General features: G+C 43.1%; 1 long non-coding RNA gene across 1 annotated transcript; it reads right to left on the bottom strand.

Annotated features, from left to right (window-relative positions):
* Positions 1-302: 302 nt before the first annotated feature.
* On the bottom strand, positions 303-10,725 carry LOC121695966. Its single transcript, XR_006026209.1, has 3 exons — positions 10,715-10,725; positions 782-788; positions 303-388 (listed from the first exon to the last, which is right to left on the bottom strand). It is a non-coding gene; the product is annotated as an uncharacterized LOC121695966 (long non-coding RNA).
* Positions 10,726-17,124: the final 6,399 nt, after the last annotated feature.

The raw sequence follows: 17,124 nt of genomic DNA, 5'->3' as shown, positions 1-17,124 counted from the left end.
TTTGGTTAAAATATAATGTATGTTGTTTTGGACTAAAGCATCTGCTAATAAATTTAAATATAAACATAAACAAACATGACTTTGTGCACAATTGCTGACTGCACCTTTAAAGAAAAAGTTATCACATCACTCAATATCCTACAGAATAACATTTTGATTTTACTTTATCATAATGATAAAAACAACACTGGTGACAAGTACTGTATATTAGCACAGCAAAAACTTGCCACGCACATACAGACACATGGAAAGATGTGATTGATGTGAAAGATGCTCTTACCAACAACGCGAGCAGTGATGACCACGGTTAGAAGGAGGAGGCCAGAAATAAGCACTGGCAAGACCAACTTGACATTTGACCTGGCACCATGGTAACAGCAAAGCTCTTCTGTTTAACAGAAGACCCAAATGATCCCTATATGAATTTTACCTAAAAGGCTAACTTTGCAAAAGCAAACACAAAATCATTTACACTGTAAAGAAAAGAGTAGACTATTCCATAGCTTATTGTAGTCCAGCTGGAACCAACTGATTGTGCTCTTTGAGCTATAAGCAGGTGATGTATTCCCTAATATTGAAATAAGATGTAGTAGGTGATCAAAATGATTGATTAAAATAATTGTTATATGGTATGGAATTGTGGCATTTAACTATGTTTCTCCCAACAAACACAATGTAATAACTTATTAACATGCCCTTAATCAATCATTTCTACTGCAGTCGTACAGTAAATTTCCCAGTGCTGTGTGGTTCTCTGGTTCCCCACTGAAGAGAAGCTCACCTGCTGTCTGTAGCTCTTCATTAGTCTGGTGCTGGTGTGTTCTGGAAGAGGCAAAATTGTGGTGCATGTTCACTCAGGTTTATTCACAGCTTTGATCGAATCAGGGATGCAGCTGTTGACCACTCGAGCCTTCTTCCTCTTTTTTGCCTGTCATGTGACAAACATTTCCTGCAGTTTCTGCAAAATCAGCACATTTGAGAGGGATTTATACTATATCAATGGATATTTACACTTTCCAACAATGTGTTTTTTAATTAAGGGAATTAAAATAATCCGTGTGTTCTCAGCTATGTTTAGAAGCATCTGTGGCACACAATGTTTTAGTCAGGACCAAATGTGAAAGATCTACATTAATAGGCTACTACACTGAAACAATTTGGTTGAAAGTGAAAAGTTGTGGCGATATTCAAGTCTTCATTTCTATCTCACAAAAGGGTCCATAGCGATAAGAGATTAGATTAGATGAACTTTATTGTCCCAGAAGGGAAATTTGTCTTGGGCATACAGTGCTACATACAGCTGCTTATCCTACAAAACACACACCAGATGAGAGAAGAGAAAAGCAAAAAGAATAAAGAAAAGAGTATAGACCCTTTCAAGAGAGTTCCATTATCAGCATCATAGTTGGCCCCACAAGGCTTCTGTTTTAACATTCCATATATGTTATCTTAAAGGTGCGATTTGTAGGATTGTTACCGAACGTTCTGCAGGCCAAAATCAAAACACTGGTGAACGTTCTCAAGACTACCAGACGCGAGCCTCTTCTGGGTTGCCAGATGTAATTAAGACTTAGCTAACGTTAGTTGACCTGCAGCTGCTTTAACGTTTCTCCAACCATGACCCAGCTACACATTACGGAAACAGTGAAAACAAAAAATACCTCTCTAACCAACGTAACATATTTATCTGAAGTTAGCGATGCAGATGAAGTTTAGCCTAGGCTACCTGTTGTGGAGAAATATGGCCAGCTCTGCGTCAGACTTGATATTCTTCGTTTGACGAAGACGTCACCATCTCAGGAAGCTCCTCCGATGTCCACTTAATTTGTTTCTTGTTTAAATTTTGGAAATTTGCCTGCCTCTCGTAGGCGTTCATGACTACAACTGACAGCTGTTGACAGTTGGCCTTTGCTAATTTGGCAACCCAAATAGGAGGTCGCGCTAGCCCATTATTAATACGCTATTCTAGAATGAATCGTTCAAAACGTAAACGACAAATCCAAGACATTCCGCCCCGTAACTCATTTTTTTTCATGGGTTTTACGGGGTTTTACGGGTTAGAGTAATGTTGTCAAATAAGCCATTACTTCAATTCATCGTGTTTCCTTACTCTCTGACAACATATGGTGATCATTTTTGGAATGGTTACAGTTTATTTTCCATTATTTCCTACATACTGGACCTTTAAAGGTGCGATTTGTAGGATTGTTACCGAACGTTCTGTTGGCCAAAATCAAAACACTGGTGAACGTTCTCAAGACTACAGACGCGAGCCTCTTCTGGGTTGCCAGATGTAATGAAGACTTAGCTAACGTTAGTTGACCTGCAGCTGCTTTAACGTTTCTCCAACCATGACCCAGCTACACATTACGGAAACAGTGAAAACAAAAAATACCTCTCTAATCAACGTAACGTAGCTGAAGTTAGCGATGCAGATGAAGTTTAGCATAGGCTACCTGTTGTGGAGAAATATGGCCAGCTCTGCGTCAGACTTGATATTCTTCGTTTGACGAAGACGTCACCATCTCAGGAAGCTCCTCCGATGTCCACTTAATTTGTTTCTTGTTTTAATTTGGGAAATTTGCCTGCCTCTTATATGCGTTCATGACTACAACTGACAGCTGTTGACAGTTGGCCTTTGCTAATTTGGCAACCCAACCCAACCCATAGGAGGACGCGCTAGCCCATTATTAATACGCTATTCTAGAATTAATCGTTCAAAACATAAATGAAAATTCCAAGAGATTCCGCCCCGTAACTGATTTTTTTTCATGGGTTTTACGGGGTTTCACGGGTTAGAGTAATGTTGTCAAAAAAACCATAACTTCAATTCATCGTGTTTCCTCACTCTCTGACAACATATGGTGATCATTTTTGGAATGGTTACAGTTTATTTTCCATTATTTCCTACATACTGGACCTTTAATGCAGAGGAAGTAGATTGGGAACCAAATAGAATGTTCAAGCATTGTTTTTGTTTTTATTGTTGAAAGGGTCTATTGTCGAAAGGGTCTATAAGGGAATGGGAAGACTGTATGTGAGAGGGAGTCAGGTGTGATTTTTACATGGCCCCTTCACAGAACTTTTCTTAGGGCCCCAAGGAGATTAGGGCTGGCACTGTCTCTGTCAGACACCCGATGTTCTGAGACATCTGCAGGGCAGGCTGAGCATTGCTGCAAGTCCAACAGCATCATGTGATTCCTCTCCAAGCCACTAGATGGTGGTGCACAGCAGGCTATGCTGACACGCATCCTCACTGTCAGAGGAGCCCAGCACTCAACACGCAGCCTCACCCTCACCTGATGAACAGGAGAGGAGTAGAAAGAGCAATACCAGTGAAGAGCTGCGATAGAGCTGCAGCAGTGGCTCAGAGGCCAAGACCCAGCTGGACATTGGGCAAAGCAGTTATAGTCAGTGCATTTCATACACAAGACAACTCAATGGGCTTTTCGAAAAACTGAAAATAGCAGACAACGATAAAAGCATGAGGGACAGAATAAGAATAAAATGATTTAAAAAGGTGATTAAAATATACATTAACAGACATCATTAAAGCTGTTTGGTTTGGTTCGGTTCTGATAAAGGGTTTGGTTAACAAATGTTGTTCCTGAGATCTTTCCTGAGGTTTTCATAAGAATCCTCGCTGCTAGGTAGGCTATGGGGACACATCAAAACGAAAATCAATAGTTCTGTGTCATCCTTGTGGTGCTACATGCATGCAAGTTTCGTGCAGCCCGGCCTTTTAGTGTCAGTGCTGTTTCAGTGTTAGTTACGCCCCCTGCTGGAAGTCGTAAGTCAATGAACCTTTTCCAGACCCACTCTCAGTTACAATTGAGAAGGTCTGCATGCTAAACAGGCTAGTCAAGGCTTTCAAAAAGCATGTGAATATAGTGCTTCCAAGTGTTTGGGAAACAGCAGACACAACTACTTTTAAAACATAAAAGCTCAGCTCAGCTCAGCTCAGTTCTATTCATCTGTACTTTAGAGAAATGTAGAGCTCTCTCTTTGTGCCTCGATGACTAAAGCTACAATGCAAATGACCCAAAACAACAAAATGAAGGCTAATAGAGAGATCTGTACAACATTGTACTTTTTCTCTGCTCAAAGAAAGTTTCTAGACAGGGTCTGGATCAAGAGTCTATTCATTGATGTTGAGGGGAGGTAGCTTCTCGCCTGTAGTAACTTATTTTTAGCAGTTCGGTTGTGCATCAATTTTTAAAACAATTAACATTACAGTACGTATGCCTAAACAGAAGCACTCATGTTCAAAATGACACAGTTTGTTTGGCTAACACTTACAAAGCATAAAAGCAATTATTTCTTTCAAACAACATAACCTCTGGTCAAATCAGTGTCAATCATTACACAATGGACAACAAAATGTAAACATACTGTAGTTTTCAATGTGGTTCAACGCTCATTTTTGTTTGTGATGTCTGTGCTATTTGTTTTTACAAGGCAAACAAGTATATTACAGCATGAATTGTATTCTTTCCTAAGATCTGTCATTAACATATAAGACCTCCAATAAGAACCTAGAGAAGTCCATACATTCAAGTACAATTCACTTGTCAATATTCATTGACATAGACTTACAGTAAGCACCTGGACTAGTCAGCTTTTGTAGGCATACTGACTAGTGTGCAATGGCATGAGAATGCCTACAGAACAGAGGTGGCAACATCATGATGTTGTGAATCCCAGTTTCACTAAGAGCATCTTAACAATAGAACAACTGTAATTAAGTTAACCAGACTACAATGTAATATCTATCAACAGATCAGTAGAGATAGAGATGTTAATTGTGGTAATGGATATTGACCATGAGACTATGAGAAGTAGATAGATAGATAGATAGATAGATAGATAGATAGATAGATACTTTATTGATCCCCAAGGGGAAATTCAAGTAAATTGTATTGTAAATTCTCTTTGATTATAAGCAAGCTTCAGTTATATAAATAAATGTGAACTTTCTCTCACAGGCTGTATCCACCCAGCCTGCTGCACTATTGCCATTAAAGGTCCTCGCTCCCATCTGTGCACAGTCCTCTCCATTAGGATATTCATTATTTACCCCGTTCCAGTTATCAGGATCATTATATATCCAAAATCTGTGGAGAAACAGCAACACAGAAATCAGGAATGAGCACCTAAAGTTGCTCCTACTCATTTAAATCATCATTACTTCCAAGCTGAAACCGCCACAGATTAGTAATTCATTTGTGCAAGAAAATTATTCAACAATATACAAACAAAAAATATTTAATAAGAGCTGTTTTTAGGAAGATTGTTCTTTTGCACAGTAGGCTACCTATGATAGATTATCTGCATCTGTTATAATTAAACATAATTCATGCGAAACACAATTCATTACAAAACAAATAACACACATCAGCCAAACTGAAGCGGTAGCCAGTAGAGCCTCACACATTCATGTCTAAAAACACATACTGAATAAGGTAGGAGAGAAACAAGTCCACCTCATGAGGCATTTATTTTCTCCATTCTTGTTTAGGCTATTATTCTTATTCTATTGCTTTTGTACTTTCCTTTGTATGGAACTAGCAAACAAATGTGTCTGATTTAAAAAAAAAAGATAGAATAGCTTTAGATTGTTTTAGCAAACCTGCTCTCCATCATTTATGATTGCCAGATGGCTCTTCATACGGATACATTCTTGTTGACCCTGAATCCAGTTTAGATACTTATCAGAGAAGAAGTAACAATGTCTGCCATGTCCTTCCTAATCACTGTTACCAGTGTTTCCCATACATTGATTTATTTGTGGCGGCCCACCACAATATCAACATTGACCACAACACAATGATTTTCCTGGTTGTACTAAATTGTGCTTAAATCTGGTTAGAATCATAACCGCGCTGCACCAATTTGTTAAAAACTGTTGCATTCGAGTTAATTCTGCAAACCTACCACCACAAATAAAATTACATCCAGCTAAAGAACAAATCAAGCGAGAGAGAGACAAAAAAATGCGGAAAAAGGACTGCTAGAATTTCATCCTAGATTAGGTTCACAATGTCTATACTCTCTGCTAGTGTTTTATAAAACTGTCAATCTAATCAAATCTACAGGTGCATCCAAAAAAAAACAAATATCATGGAAAAGATTTTTCATGTCATTTATTTCAAAAAGTGAAACTGTATAATCTAGATTGATTACACATAAAGTGAAATATTTCATGTATTTTTTGTTCTAATCTTGATGATTACGGTTTACAGCTCATGGAAATCAAAAATCCAGAATTTCAAAATATTAGAATTTTTAATAAAGAAATGTCGACCTCAGCCTAAAGCTCAGCTAATTTAATCGGCAATGGTTCCCTGAGCTTCTAAGTCAGGTCAGGGCAATGGATTTATTCATAATATTTTATTTTTTTCAGATGCAGAGAGGGGAGGGGAAGTCTGCAAACAAGAGCTGAACAAATGTTTTTGGGCTGTGTTCATTGACAGTATGAAGACCCTTATTGCTTCTATTTAATTTGGTGCTTTGAATTGTATGCTGTTTGTCCTTATTGAATGGTCCTCATCCGTATTAGCCTAAATTGTGATTTTACCTGCAACAATGTGTAGTGGGGTTGAATCGTTCGCCCTGGACTTCCCAGGTTGTAAAGTCATTCTGCCAAATTAATTGCAAATCCCTGCTATTAACAGCTGCTACCCAACACATATAAAATACTTGGAAGCACTGATGAGGTGACTGAGCTTGTAACTGCCTCCCCCCGTTTATGTATGCACCCTGTCTATCTTGCATCTTAACTGCAGCATTCTCCCTTCTCCGATCTCCCTTCTCATTCGAATAGGCCTACGTCCCAATTCCTGCCATCTCAGTGAGGATCTGTGACCTCCCCGCCACTGTGTCTGGAGTGGGTGTGAGTAGTCACTTGGTGGTGGGACCCTATCACTGCATGTTGTGTCGGGTCGGTGAGTTGTCGTTCACTGTGCTGCGTGTTGTGGATTGTTTCATAAAGAAAGGTCAGTTTATTGTGTGTGCACATGTGGTTGGTGTGGACCCTGGAGCACACCATGAGTTAGCCTGTCTCCCTCAAGTAAGCCCCCACTTAACTATATTTGTTTTCTTAGTCTTTTCATGGAGTTTAGACCCCAGCTCATGCATTGAGCTAAAGAATATTTTATTACTTTATTACTTTGCTTAACCCTTGTTAGTCTTTCAGTTTTTTTCCTTTTCCCTTTAACCCATTCCTCCTCTCCCCTTTCATTATCAATAAATTGTTTCCTTCCAATGGAATTCATGTCTGCTGCATAGTGCATTTGGACTCGTGTGGGTCATATAGTGTGTTTCATCAAGAGTTTACCTTGGTCTTCCTTAACGTCATTCCAACCTGTAGAATTTGACATTACGCCTGCTGTTTGACACTCTTTCTTGAAATATCCTGTTCTATGAGCAGTATCAGAAAAAAAGAACATTGTATGAGTTCCAGCTAAGAACATTGTATGGTTACAGCAAAGCTTTGTTTTGTAGAATACAAAGAATGTCTGTGCTGAGACTTTTATTATAGTCAAAAGAAAACACCAAAATACATTTGGATTTGTGAGGGAAATTCTAGTTTCTAGAGCCTACATTCTTGAACAGCACTGAGCTTCACATTCTGTAATCAAAAATGCTGATGTGGTACATGAAAATGTAGCTAAAAATGTGGAGAATGCAATGCAATGAAGCATTTTGGACGATATATTGTCACAAGCTGGCAGAATAGGCAACAGGCCGATGTGCGTTTTATTTGGAGACTGTTTTGCGAGACAGAGACTGAGTTTGCTGCTGATATTCTAGGGATAGGCTACAACATATAGCCAATGTACGAATTTAGCCTTTTAATATATTTGCTGCATTGGATCAGTCTTTCTAGAACAGGCAAGGGCTTTCTAGCCTCACGTCAGCAGCGCTGCTTCACCCATATAGCCTACATTAAAACAACCAGCGGATGGTGGGCGGGTGCGGTTTTGAAAATTGGTCAAAAAACTTTTGTGCTGATGGATGGCTGATGGATGATACGTTTTGCTATGCAGTTATGGTTGAAATAATAGCCCATCAGCGCATCTCTAGTGTGTGTGCCTCTCTCTCGCTCAGAGGGGAGGGAGAGGCTGAGGGTCGATCCAGCATGGATTCTAAACTCTGTGGTGGATAGGATCTACAATTAGGTGTTAACAATACTACTACGCTAGGTCGAAGTACTCCCAAGTGCTATTGCGCCACACATTGTAGTTCTCCTGTTTATTCGCTTGGAAAATCGCCACGTTTCATGATGCGTGGCCATAGACATTTCTATCAACTACTCGTGCAACTGTATTTAAGTCAGGAAAACGTGGATGTTTTTGATTACTTCTACGGCTAGTTACGGCAAAGCCCGCTAGCATAGCAACATGCTAACAGGTAAAATAAACTAACGTTAGCTATCCCTCCCTTGCTGAAGTTACGGTAAAATAACGTAGAGTAATTTAGCAGTTTAGCGTTACAGGCTCAGCAACTCATACTGACAAAAATGTATCTTTGCCTTTATTGTTTTGTGATTAACGTTAGCATCTCATATCCTCAGTGGCAGCCATCATTGTAACGTTAATTAATTTACGATAACATCAGCCAGCTCGCTGTATTCTGTCAACGTGTGGTGTGAATTGATAACAAAATCGTAGTAGGGTATTAGTTAACTTGTACATCATGAATTCATTTTGATTAACTCTTAATATCACGTTTTGAAATCGCTACATTGCTCTAAAGTTGTCAGTGGTAGCTTGGTCTAAGATGACATTGAAATTTCTCATCGGTGGCCATTTCACGATCCAGCGTTCATGTTCGGTTAGCTTGCCTTATTTCCCCTTCTTGTCAGGCTATTATCAAAACGTTAAATCCAGTTACAGTGTCCGGTGTTTGGCATAATAATGCCAATATTAGTGTAGTTTGTCACTGAAGACCCATTTCAAATCGCACAATAGTACTACAGCATTGTACAATAACTGTACTTTTGTTGATTACAACAAGTAGTGTTGGTTTGCATTATTGTATTATCTTGTAAGATATATAGGTACTAATGAAAAGTTTACCTTTCTATTTTGGCAGTTCGCCATGGGGAGGAGGCGGCAAGGAGGTCCATGGGCTCTAACCTGGGACTAGAGGTCCAGGTGAAGTGGTTTGGCTGGGGTGTGGTGATATTGAACCCATTGAGACTATACTGTACAGTAGCCTGACGTTGTCATACTCAAATTCTAGTCAGAATATGAGTCTGATACTGCTCCATTGGGACGTAATTATGGGGCGTGCTTCAACCGATACAGGGGGGGAATGCCTCTGCACTCAATTGGATAGACCTAACCAATCAGAGCAACAAAATAGCTTACCGTGAGGTGTAGGAAGAAAACACACGAACCATCCTTCTGCTCCTATATCCCCTCCGTTTTTAAAATAATTCTGTTGAACAGTGATATGCTACAAACATGTTAAACAGCTGGGAAAGGCTGTCACAAATCCCTCGAACAGGTGGTCAATCAGAGATTTCAAACGAACGAGGGAACATGTCGCAATGCAACAGCGCTGATCTGTTTCGACCTCACTCTGACCGTCACTACGGTCTAAAAAAGGAATGATCACCTTCGTTCTGCCTATCACCGAGACCATATGTCAACAAAGTCATGCCCATGACCTCCGGAAGCAGAACGACTCGAGCTTGTAAATAGCGGAGATTGCTCCCGGTGAAGCACCCGATTTGGTTCCCCCGGAATTCCTGTTTCCTTTACGCCACTGTTTTGAAGTTCTTGCGTTGTTGCTAGGTTACCGTGCGTATTCACAGTGCTGTATTGCGTTTTCCGTGTTTTCAGCTACGGTAACCGACTAGAGCTTCCGTGTAAAGACCTAGAGGGGAAACATGAATTGCATGGGGAACCAAATCGGGTGCTTCACCGGTTCAGTCTCTCACCTTGATCGCCTCATCTGAGACCTGTGATACGTGAGTACTTACTTTCACTGCTTTCTTGCTTGACTGTGTTTGTTAGTCTGCAAGTGGCAGTAACCTGTGTTTTTTTCAGGAAACTTCGTTTAACTTTGTTTAACTTGTTGACGCCTTTCCTGAGTTCACCCCATACCGCACGGCGGAGGGGCTAGTGTGAGCCTGCTGCCTGCGTTAGCGCATAGCTGCGGGCCGCCGTTTCAGTGTTATTTTCCCTTTGTGTGTGCCAGGTTTCCGGGTTGTTGTTTGTTAACTACTGTGTACCTTATCTGGCTGTTCGCGGCTAGCTGGGCTTGGTGTGAGCCTGCTGGGTGCGTTCGCGCACTGGCGTGGGCCACCGTTATTATTTCTGTTTACTGCTCTGGCAGCCGGAACCTGTGTGGGCCTGATCAGCGCGTATGTGCTCGGCCGCTTAGGCGCTAATGTTACTGTGTGCTTCTTGTTAGCTTTGTTGTTCTATGCTAGGCTACTTGCAAAAGGTAAGTTTAGCTGTTTGTGTCTGCTAGGTGCAGTCTTGCACGAGGTGCGGGCTGCTGTGTGTCTTTTCTCCAGTTGTCCACTGGTGTACGTCGGCGCGTGCGTTCGCGCACTGGTGGCCGCCTTCTTTGTGTATCTGTTGTGTACCCCATCGCTGCTGTCCGCTGCTAGCTGGGCCAGTGTGAGCCTGCTAAGCGTGTCCGCACGCTGCTTCAGGCCACCCGTGTACTGTATTACACCACTGCTGTATCTCTTTACGTGCTGCTGCTTGCAGACCCAGTGCGTTGTACGGCCAAGGTAAGTGCCTTATTGTATTGTATTGTGTTGTATTGCATTGTGTTTTTCTGTGGTAGGCTATGGCGGCACACTACTGCAGAGTCTGTAGGGCCACGATGGCCCCCAATGACGGGCATAGAGAGTGTCCCGCTTGCCTTGAGGCCACCCACCTCCTGGAGGATGTCGACAGCCCCTGCAGCGCAGCCTGTGACCTTCCTAGGGAGGAACGGCTCCGCCGGGCTGACCAGGCATGTAGCCACGTGCGTGGACGGGACAGGCGGCGCTCACCCGACCGACCATCCCACTCTCATAGGCATGGCCGTAAGCATACGCACAAGCGTAAACGGCAACATGAGTCCCCTTCCATTTGTGCCCCATCTCAGGTGCAGGTGGTGCACGACACCAACACGGTTCTGACCCATATCCAGGCCCTGGGTTTCACGGTCAACTGGAAAAAGAGCAACTTGCAGCCCCGCCAGCAGGCGGATTTCCTTGGTGTCCTCCTCGACTCGGTCAGCATGACGGCGTCTCTCACTCCACGGAGGGCAGACAGCTTGACCGAGGCTCTGACAGGCTTTCGGCTGGGCAGACTGGTCACCGCCCACAAAGTCCAGAGGCTGTTGGGCTTAATGGCCGCGGCAGCTGCGGTACTGCCATTGGGCCTGCTGAAGGCACGCCCCCTGCAGTGTTGGTTCAATGCCTTTCAGCTCTACCCGAGAGACGACAGGCATGTGAAGTTGCGGGTGTCTCCTGCTTGCATCCGAGCCCTGCGTCCTTGGAGGGACAGGAGGTTCTTACTCCAGGGTGTTCCACTGGGGGGCCTTCCTCACAAGAGGCAAGTCATCTCGACAGACGCTTCTCTGACAGGCTGGGGAGCTGTCTGGGAAGGGCTGTCAGCGAGGGGCGTGTGGCCTCCCTCCTGGACGTCAGAGCACATCAACGTCCTCGAGCTGAAGGCCATCCATCTCGCCCTGCAGAGGTTCCTGCCAGGTTTGCGAGGCCAACATGTTCTGGTGAGGTCAGACAGCACCTCGGCGGTGTATCATGTCAATCACCAAGGCGGTGCCTCCAGGTGGCGCGAGGAGTTGCTGTCATGGGCATGGCCGCGTCTGGCTTCAGTGAGGGCAGTACACGTTCCAAGCGTGGACAGGGCGGCCGACATTCTCTCCAGGCCCGGGCCACTCCCGGGGGAATGGAGATTGAACCCAGAGGTGGTCAGCCAGGTCTGGGCTCAGTATGGTACTGCACAAGTGGGCCTGTTTGCGTCGGCAGAAACGACTCACTGCCCAGAGTGGTACTCTCTCGTGGGACAGGGAGGCAGTTTGGGCCTGGATGCTCTGTCACAAGACTGGCCGACAGGCTTGTTGTACGCTTTTCCTCCATCCCCTCTTGTACCTCAGGTCCTGCGGAGGATCAGGGAGGGCCAACACACAGTTCTGCTGGTTGCTCCACGGTGGCCGGCGAGGCCTTGGTTCCCAGACCTTCTCCGGCTCCTGCGGGGTCAGCCATGGCAGTTACCCTGCCGGGCGGATCTTCTGTCACAAGCAGACGGGCAGATCTGGCATCCGAACCCAGGTGCCCTGCGCCTGTGGATTTGGCCCCTGCAGAGTCCGTCATTGAACAGCTAGCGGAGTCTGTGCAGGAGACTCTGAACAACGCCAGGGCTCCTACTAGAGCTTGCTATGCACTCAGGTGGAGGATCTTTTCGGATTGGTGTGCCAGCTTGGGTCTTGAGCCAGCGGTTTGCCCTGTGCCACAAGTTTTGCGCTTCTTGCAGTTCTATTTGGATCAAGGCAAGGCGGTCAGTACTGTGAAGGTTTATGCCTCGGCCATTTCAACCTTTCACCAGGGTGCGGATAACAGGCCCTTGGGTAGGCATCCACTGATTGGTCAGTTTTTAAAAGGGCCCCGCCGGTTGCGTCCAGTTCGCACTTTGCGGGCACCGAACTGGGATTTGCCCACCGTTTTAATGTCTCTTACTGAAGGCCCGTATGAGCCCATTTTAGATGCAGATCTGCGATCTTTGTCTCTGAAAACTAGCTTTCTCCTGGCTCTTTGTTCGGCCAGGCGCGTCGGGGAGCTGTGCGCCCTCTCCGTCAGCGAAGACTGCCTGAGGTGGCAGGCAGGGGGCACTGGCGTGTCACTTTGGCCTAATCCAGCCTTCCTGCCTAAGGTTCTATCAAGCAGGTTCTGGAGCTGACCCAATTCCAGCCGTCTGCTGCCTCACAGGCAGAGCGCGACAAGTTGCTCACTCTGTGCCCAGTCAGGGCTTTGAGAGCTTATCTGGCCCGTACGCAGTCGTTGAGGAGGGAACACACTCAACTTTTTGTCTGTTATGGGGCGGCGAAGCAGGGACTAGCGCTTTCCAAACAGCGGCTGTCGCATTGGCTGGTTGAGGTTATTTCCCATGCCTACCAGGCTCTGGGAATGCCGGTCCCTTCGGGTACAAGGGCTCACTCCACCAGGAGTATGGCTACGTCTTGGGCTGCCCTTAAGGGGGTACCAGCAAGCGATATCTGTGCAGCGGCTTCATGGGCGACGCCTTGCACTTTTACCAGGTTTTATAGGGTGGACGTCACTCGCCCAGCTCCGGTTGGCGACGCTGCCCTCATGTCCGTGACCGAGCGAGGTTTTAATGGTTAGCTTAGAGCTCCTCGCGACTTTTTTGGTATGTGTCATCCCTTTTTTAGACCGTAGTGACGGTCAGAGTGAGGTCGAAACAGATCGTAAGTTACGCATGTAACTATGGATCTGTGAGACCGAGGGATGACCGTCACTATCCTTGTCGCTCGGACCATCCTGAGGCGCTCAAGGTAGGAGACTGAACCGGGAGCAATCTCCGCTATTTACAAGCTCGAGTCGTTCTGCTTCCGGAGGTCATGGGCATGACTTTGTTGACATATGGTCTCGGTGATAGGCAGAACGAAGGTGATCATTCCTTTTTTAGACCGTAGTGACGGTCAGAGTGAGGTCGAAACAGATCCATAGTTACATGCGTAACTTACGTTTTCCCTTGATGAAAGTGAAACCACCAGTTTTCCCACATCTCAACTTTGGCCAAAGTTTTCAGAAATAATCGTTTTCAGTGATACAAACTCATTAAATAATATGAATTTTCCATATGGGGTCTTAAAAGCCATGTATCCTTCTAGCCACAGCGTTTTTGTTTCAAACATAAGCCTAATCTAAGCGTGCTCAGATGACGTGATAGACCAAGCGCTGTTGCTCACCTGTCCATCATCGTAAAGCCTGATTTGATTGGTCCGCCTGATTTAGGGCGAGCATACTTGCTCCACAATGGAGCAATGCCAGACCGAACTTCCCGTGGGGCGGGACTAAGTTCGGAATGGCACCCAGGCTAACTATACAGTACATTTCACTTTATGTCTATTGACGGACTGTTACACCTACCCTTTACTTATGCCAAACCCATTTCTGTTCTTTAAATATCAGAAAGCAAACTTACTGTTGATGGCACTGAACTTGCACTTGGAAATGTTTATGGAACTTTTCTGAACTGCGAATTACATTAAAACTCATGCCAAACCAATTTGCCTGTGCTTTCAAAAACATTTATACAAATCCGTCAGCTTCAGTCAGTAGGTTGAATTGAAGACCCAGATGCAGAAGTAAAGGTGATTTTTTTTTACTTGTATATCTTGAGCATTACAGGTAACCACTGAATTTGTGAAACTAAAATAACAAAAACTAATATGTACTAAGCTAGCACATAGTCAATGCATATTAGATCACTTTAAAGACACAGATGCAAATGCTGTAAATAAAGGTGAACAAAGTCCTTGAAATCAGAAGCTGCCACTGCTCAATGACTTCTGCCCCATCTGGTAGGATTTCAAAATGTTCCAGATCTGAAAACAGAAATATTGGTATATGTCACATCCTTTGAACTTATTTTTTATGTGGCAATCATAATAATAATAATAATAATAATAATAAAGCTTTATTTGTATAGCACCTTTCATACACAGAATGCAGCTCAAAGTGCTTTACATTTGAAGCATGTAACACAATAATAGTCAGTCAGTCATTATCAATCACTTTTCTTTGCTGTTTATGTTATACTCAGCAACATATCAAAAATATAGAAAATGACGTCATAAGACTGGCAGCCTTAACCCTCTTACCCCCCACAAGCACGCCATATGGCAAGTGGAGGCAATATACTGTATGACAACAACGAAGTAAGATTTGGAGACTCACTCCCAATATTTATAATGAACAACAAACTCACAGAACACTTAGCTGAATGGGGACAGGACACGCGTATTCAACTATTGCACATGCCCTGTTTATGCGGGCAATAAGCAAAAACAAATGTGGTGTATTTAAAGTAATGTAGAAAAAATATTTCTTGTATTTTTGTGTTTTCAGTGAAACAGTGTAAGCTCATATCTACACCCTATTGAGGTAGTTATTAACAGTTAGGCCAAGGTCCAGTCAAACAGTAGCCAGCCACTGGTGCCATATTGTTTAATTATGCAATCTGTATCCAACCAAAACCTGCTGATTTGAAGGCATAATACAACTACTTTCCGTGTGTGACTTATCAAAAGATGCTAATGATAAATTATTTTGATAGTTATTGCACAGATGTGCCCTGGACTGCTCAAAATAAAAGGCCACTCTAAATGTCTGAAATGCATTCATGTTTGTTCAGTATATGGTAACTGGAATATACAACCAGTAGGTTGCTCCAATTAAATGTATGAAAAATGTCAAAGTACCATGGAATCAGTGCTGAAGTGATGCTTCTGAGTATCGACTGCACAGACGAGAATTGAAGTTAGGAGTCCAAAGCCCTCTCCAGCACCCAGCCTGTCTGGATTACCTACAGGGAAACTTTGCATAGACAAGAAGTGTTCGTTCAAATTTGTGTTTAACAAATAAATGGCATCAATAAGAGTTTCAAACGTCAGTTATAACTATCGCTTGTTATCACAGCTCCATGTTCAAAGTATACGGTCAATGGTTCATAGCGGTTCACAATTTTGCCTCAGCTAGCCGACAACAAGCCTTTTAATGCTTCGGCTGAAGTTTTTTATCTTAAACGTGACAACCCAAAGACTGTATAAATTGTCAATGGACTAAGCATTCCCACAAAGCGTATTTACAAAAGGTTTTTTGACGAGAACATGCTTTGTTGCCCCAGTATGTTTGTGAACTAACGTTAACTTTAGAGCTGTCTGTTCATTGACTCACACCTGGCTAGTATGACCAACGTTAAGCTAACTCATAACGGGAGCACAATGGTTTTCACTAACGTTAACTTTATTCAAGTTAACTAAATGTATGTGTGTGCTTCTGCCATTCGGTCATCATTTTCAACATTAATTTATTTGAGGCGATATGACGCTAACGTAGCCTAACGTTAGTGCCCACTTGATGCTAAACTAGATGTACCGCATAGCGGTACAAAATATGACCGCCGCTCAGTCCTGTACATCCATTCCGCGAAAATAAATCACACTTCAATTTGTCTCCATATTTTACTCCATCCCCCACTCTTGAAACTTTTGTGTATGCTTGTTTGGCATGCCTGAGTGTGTGTGTGCGGCTGCACAGAAAGTACCCTACTGGTGCTGAAAAGGTGAATAGATTGTAGAATAGCCAAAGAAGATGTAGAATTGTTATAAAACCTTTAACAATCTCAAGTAGGGCAGTTCATCACAGTTCATCCATTGCAACTGGATTGATGAAAGGTCACTTACACCTGTAGGCTACATTGTATTTGGGAAAAGCAAAAGGTATCAGCATAATGTTATTTATTTATTTATTTATTTATTTTTTATGTATTTTTAAACAAAAACATCTCTGTCAGTTCCATGCCGTTTTCAACAGCTATCAAAAACAAAGGTCATTTTTGGATGGATGGATTTTTTGTGAATGTTTCTTCTTCTACATAAGATTTTAGTCATCTTTAGTTCATGTAATACTTTATTGTCAATGCACAAATTAAGTAACAGTAGTCTGAAACGTTATTGTTAATGCACAAATTAAGTAACAGTAGCCTAGTCTGAAACGAAATGCTGTTTTACATCTAACCAGTGGTGCAAATAACTGACATGTCCAAATGGGCCTTGATGAAATGCGTCGCTAGACTGTTCATACACATTTTAACGGGCCAAAGTTGAAGAGCTTTTGTCCGTTATTGTTAGTGCAAATATAGGCTGATTCATGTTCCCTTGCATTGTTTAACTGAGGTCCATGGCTAGTCTGGCTTTCATCAGACCAAGCTCAATCTTTTAAGAAATCAAAAAATAAATAGCGGGCAGATCAGGCTGGGTTCACCCAGCCTAGTCCATAGGCACCCGATATTGTTTAATTTTCCGATTGAGATATACACGCTCTGGCTATTCTAAATGCAAAAATGC

Source organism: Alosa sapidissima, chromosome 21 (assembly GCF_018492685.1).
Source record: "Alosa sapidissima isolate fAloSap1 chromosome 21, fAloSap1.pri, whole genome shotgun sequence".
In the NCBI taxonomy this organism is placed as follows: domain Eukaryota; kingdom Metazoa; phylum Chordata; class Actinopteri; order Clupeiformes; family Clupeidae; genus Alosa; species Alosa sapidissima.
This window is presented reverse-complemented; position numbering and strand designations above follow the sequence as displayed.